This window comes from Anastrepha obliqua, chromosome 3, assembly GCF_027943255.1.
Source record: "Anastrepha obliqua isolate idAnaObli1 chromosome 3, idAnaObli1_1.0, whole genome shotgun sequence".
NCBI classification, from domain to species: Eukaryota; Metazoa; Arthropoda; class Insecta; order Diptera; family Tephritidae; genus Anastrepha; species Anastrepha obliqua.
In genome coordinates this window covers 5,583,165-5,589,164 of record NC_072894.1, presented here as the reverse complement: position 1 = coordinate 5,589,164, position 6,000 = coordinate 5,583,165, and the positions used below count along the sequence as shown (strand labels likewise).

The 6,000-nt window shown below is 34.3% G+C and overlaps 1 protein-coding gene across 2 annotated transcripts in view; it reads left to right on the top strand.

Annotated features, from left to right (window-relative positions):
• The first annotated feature begins 2,273 nt into the window (after nt 1-2,273).
• Nucleotides 2,274-6,000, top strand: part of LOC129241683 (proton-coupled amino acid transporter-like protein CG1139) — a 34,731-nt gene continuing 31,004 nt past the window's right edge. For both annotated transcript variants that reach the window (XM_054878148.1, XM_054878147.1), the window contains exon 1: nt 2,274-2,657. The gene's annotated coding sequence lies outside the window, so the exon portion shown is untranslated. The remainder of the gene's footprint in view (nt 2,658-6,000) is intronic.

Sequence of the window (6,000 nt, the reverse complement as noted above, 5' to 3'; positions counted from 1 at the left end):
TTTGCATGTCAAACTCATATACCCACCTCTCATCACCTATTACGATTCGCTGGATTAACGTGGATCCGAATTCACTTGCTCAAGCATGTCTTCAGCCAACTTCTTCCGATGAATTCTTTGAAAGAAATTCAACTCTCTTGGAACGAGTCAATCAGCCACTCGTCTCATGCCCAGCTGATGATGTAAAATGTTGCAAACTAATTTGTGAGACACGCTAAGGCCCTGAGCTACCTCGCTCAAACTTAAATGATGTTTTTCCAGCACCATTTCCTTGACTTTGTTGACGTTTTCATCCGTTGAAGACGTCGATGCGCGTCCAGATCGGGGCAAATCTTCCACGACTTCTCGGCCCTTTGCAAAAGCCTTATACCATTAGTAGACCCTTGTTTTTTATAAAGCACACACGCCCTAGGCTTTCTGCAATATCTTCAACGGTTCGGCAAACGAAATCCTGTTCAATACTTAGCGATCAAAAATTTAAGACAAATTCTTTGTTCGATATTTTTATCCATAGTGAAAATCGCAGAGCACTCTTGCGGTTGACTGATATAATTAAATGCAAGCTAAGTAACACATCACGCTCAAACTCTGTGACACTATAGAAGACAGTTGTACCAACATTCCAGCAAAAAAGAGGTTGTCTGTAAAGTCGGTTTACTGACGATAGTTTAACGTGACAACGTCATAAGAAAATACTGATAGAATGGTTGCATTTTTCAAAACAAAATTTTAATTTTATTTGTTTGATAGATATTTTGTATGGATATAGAGGAGGAGGTAAATGGCATCGCAATGGAATAGGTCAAGTTACATTTACACAAACGTGAAAAATGACGAAATATTTATCAAATTCATGAAAGATATCTTCAATTTCGATTGTGCATCAGACGTTAATAAGTCAACAACAGTAAGAGGCACCATCATCGATTTGACTTTTTCAAGACACATTACACTCGAAACACCCCTTTCATTTCCTACTTTTCCTATCATAGTCCTATTCTCTACAGAGAAATGGTGCATTACCATGCACACAGGAAGAAGGCATATGCAAATACAAGTATGTGAATTTATACACAAATGCGCATATACATACATATATACGCTCACTTAAGTAGGAGAGAGCCAGATGTCAAACGTAGCCGAACGTGAGGGCCGATTGTGCCTCTTTATCGTTCGTTCCGCGCTCTCGCTTGCAATTCAAGGAAGGTAACGACGTGCGTGCAGCCGGCTACATCGAATTATAAGACGTTATCACGTCAAAAAATTTATTTATATTTATTTCTATGGAAGAGATGAAGTTGGACATTTAAGGGTTAAGGGAAAGTAAGTCAAAACGAAATCTGAAGCCAAAGTAACAACGATCAATCAGACCTTATCTGATAATAAAATCTTACAAAAGGTTTTTGCCCCACGCTATTCTTATTGTAACTTCTAATAATAGGAGATACTCGTAATTTGTTTTAACATCGTAAAATATTCCAATAAAAAATTTGTTTTTTTTTTTAATTTTTATACTACAAATAGAGGAAAATTTTCAGTTGTCAACCATTGAAAATTTCATACATATGAAGACTTATCCTATCGAGACGCTAATTGGTTTAATGCATTTAATGAGAAAAATAAGCGAGAAAATCATGGCACGATAATACACACACGCATAAATGAGTATGTATGAGAATATTTCGATTTGTATGTAAATATACAATATATAGAAATAAAAAATTGCAGTCACAGGGCACAATTTTCACATTACCCAAAGTGCGATCTGACGAGATTCGGCCACGAACCACGCAAAGTACATATTCAAACAAAGTGCATACATACTCGTATACATATGTAAGTGTGTACCTACCCGTATGTACTTTAGTAAAAAAACTCCTAATGCAAGTTAACAAAATGGATCGACATTAGCAAAGAAACCAGTGCAAATTCACGAAAATTACACCTTTAAAATATACCTACAAATGCACACATTCATACATACAAACATACAGGCGATAAGTGCCAAATATGCGAAGGCATAGATGTATGTGTGTTTGTGTGGATATATTAAACCACTTATCCCCATGCACAACAATACCTACGAGCATTAAATGCTTTACACACATACACACATACACATGCAGACGAGTATGCATACGTACAAATCCGACACACAAAAGCGTACTTAACTACCCACCAAACCAAAGTAAGAGCAAAACGAGCCGAAGCGCTTGCGCTGCTTTTTTGTGGCAGCTTGGCAGTCGTCACTTAAAACCCGGTGGCTCAATGTGAATGGGATTTAGTCGTTAACGAGCGGCCAACAAGATCATATCAAATTCGGAGATTCAGTTTTGGTTAATTTTATCTGATATCTGTGTACATACAAACATACGTCTCTCTGCATACGAGCATATTTGTCAATGTATATAAGCGTACATGCATACATACATATATACATAGAGAGAAAAATCTGAGATCGGTGTGTGATAATATCCAGCAATAACAATTAGTTAATTTATACAAAAGCATTGTAAAAAACGAGCACAAAAGTGTTGTGAAAACAAAGTAAATAAAATAAAAGCAAACAAGTGAGCAGTAGAGTACAGCACAAAAAAAGGCCGACTGCGCAAACAGCAAAAAAATATAGAAAAATCTTAAACAACATTTTTCGAAAGGTAAATAAATGGAAAATATGCAATGAATGCAAAAACTGTGTGGCATTTGCCGAAAAACTTAGCGTTTGTTTTGAAAATGCGAAAACAGAGTAGGAAAAGCTGCAATATCTGCAATATCTGCAATCTCTCAGCCATTAAATTTCAAAGCTGTAATGAAAAACGCGCAAAAACAAAACATCAACTAATTATTGCCCGCAATTAAAATTGGCATCTCAGTGCATTAATTACGCGCCAGTGCACAGCGACCGCAGCTGCTTGCGGCTCAGCATTGTTACAAGGCCTTCGAAGGTTTTGCGCGCAGCAGTTGCGAAGTTTGCCATTTGAAACACAAGATGAAGAAAGAATTTGCGGAATTTCAGTATTTATTGTTGCGATGCTAATTTTTATTTTATTTAATTTGATTTATTTTTTTTACTTACTTTTATTTTGTTTATTTTTATTTTATTTGTTTAAATTTTTTTTGCTGCATCAGATTTTATTTCGTCTTCATAGTGCATAGTGCAGATATTAACGATGCAGAAGAGCAGCAACAACAACAGAAATAGTAGACCGTATAAATTGTATTAAATCAAAATTAAGCTATGCAAGTAAATACCAAATTTACGCGCATACTTTAGTGTATAAGTATGTATGTGTGTAAATATATGTATGCGCATTACTATAATTTTTTAATTTGCATTAATTTTGTATAGAAATACAAAAATTCCCTTCTTCAACAAATATCAAATAAATGACAGTTAGAACATTTACAAAAATTCACCAAATTTTCTTTAAAACTTCGAACTTTTTAATCAAAATTTAGAAGAAAAAATACACAGTTTGACTGCCCAATAAAATTAAGTATAAGAAAGTGCAAGTTTGAAGCAGCTCAAACTTTCGTTCATGTTTTGCAAATTTTTTCCTTTGACGTGTTTTTTGCGTGCATTTTTTATAGGGCGAAAATGCACAAGACCGGTAGCGAAATAAAATTTCCAAAAGTCAAAGCAATTTCTCAGCCACTTCAAGCTTGCACTTTATTATACCGAAACTCATTGGGCTATAAAAGTGCATACCCCAAAATTTACCAAAGTTTTTCATTAAAAGGTTTAAAATTTTGATAAGAATTTGCTGAATTTCTTTTTTTACTTTGCACAAAGTTTTAAGCCTCAAGTTATATAGTTTTTGTAGGAGAATGAACTATGTTTTTATAAAAAAAAATTATTAAAATTAATTAAGTTGCAAATAAATAGTCAAAACTTGTCAATGAATGCCGGTGCGCTCTATATACCCGTCTGACGCCAGTTAGAAATGAAGCGATTTACTAACACACAGTAAATCTGTCAAATTTCAAAACTGAGCACGAGCTCAGCTCATACATTGCAAACAGTACAATAAAACACCGAGATATGATAGATCATAAATAGGGTCTATGCAAAATTTGGCGTTCAGCCGTCGCACCAGTGCGTATACGCGACATCCAACGCAATCGCTGCGTCCGTCACTTGTGGCGATCCGTTGCTCTCTTTTTTCTTAAACGCCAAGATTAAGAAATATTACAAATAAATTGTGAACAATAAAGTTTCAATTGCTCGTCTTTCGCTAAGGCGAACACTTTGGTTGTGTATTTTAGCGCAATGAAAAACAAAAAATTAACGGAAACGGAAATAGCGCGTAAATAACCAGTTCATATAGAACGACAACAACCACCTACGGATCATAGCAGTACATTTCGCGCTTTATTCTGTGATGTTTATCAATGTGCACATTAGTGACGCCATTAAATTATCCGCAATTTAAGCTAAATGATGCAGAGCTGCGATTAAATGGCAGTCAACTCGTATAGGTTCGCAAACACACGCGCGCTTATGTACAAATTTACTCAAATCAACATACAAGCAGATTATTTGTGTATGTAGGTGGTCAGGCAGTTAGCCGCTCGTGTCATTTCAAGCGCTAAGTGCGATTATTTATCTGTTCAAAAAAGGGTTATTTTGCTTTAATTCACGTTTTCGCTCGGTCACGATTTGTGATTAGAGATTTTCGTTGCAGATATACACACGAACATCTACATATGTATGTACATACATGCAGAAAAGTGAAGTTAAGCAAAGTTCACATATAGATATTTTAATAAAATGTGCCGTTAATTACCGTCATGTGAAGTTTTTATCATTATGCGATTTTTTTTCTTTTTTTTTTTGGCGCGCGATTAACTAAATCTTATCATTTCGCCAAAAACGGAACGACTAGAAGCTTACTTTTATTGCATATAGCAAACATTGTAAAAATAACTTAAGGTTGGGTGAAAAGTTTGACTGAATAAATTATTAAAATAAATAAATCTGAGCAAATAAATAAATAAAATATTTAACATAGTAGTAAAGGTAGTAAAGCTGTAGATTCGGCTGGAGTTGAGTAATAAAACTATTTATTAGCTTAACACTATCTGGCTACTACTAAATACATGGAGGGTGTTAAAAATATAATCTGTAATATATTAACATTTATTACTCTCAGACAAGCCGCTCATTCTCAGTGATCTGCTAATCTTACAGAGACATGTTATATATCAAGCAACCGCGCTACAGCGGCACATTGCCAAAAAATGTTCCCCTTATCTCTGAACATACACACACATACATAAATCTTACAGGATTTGCTTTGACGTCTTTTCAAATGAGACAAATTTGAATTTATATTTCAAATATACATATATGTGTGTGTCTTATTCTTCTTTTTTTTCTATGATTGAAATATGATAAAGAAATGACAAGAATGGGAATGACTTCTTCAATTGCCTATCCACTGAGGGATATTGGTGGTCACCACTAGTTATTCGCATTATTTCAACATGTATTATTTATTTATTTATTTATTTTAATAATACACAATACAAATTACCTTACAGACTAGACAAAAATGTAAAGAAAAGCATGCCAAATTGGGCAACTAATATAAAATATTAGCAATCAATTTAAATTCAATTTTAAGCAACTAAATCTCAATTTTTCACAAAATTAGATCTAAATAAAATGAAATCAAGCATTACTCACAAATTTAGTTACCGGGCCCGGCCAAGCAACTAGCAAACGGTGTAAGCGCCAATTATATAAATAAACGCAAAATAATCATTCAAATTTATTTCACTGAATAAAAACAAATATTTTGAGTGTTTGTTGGAAATCTTTATTTTGATCTTTACGCGCTCCATTGCTCGTCTGTTTGTATTTTGCAGCTCTCCAGTTCACAAGAGTCAAATATGATTGATGCATGACGCCGTTTGCAAACAATTATAAATCTTCCGATAGGGTGATTAATTTTGTGCCACCTTGTATATATATTGTAAGTATGGTATTGGCACGAG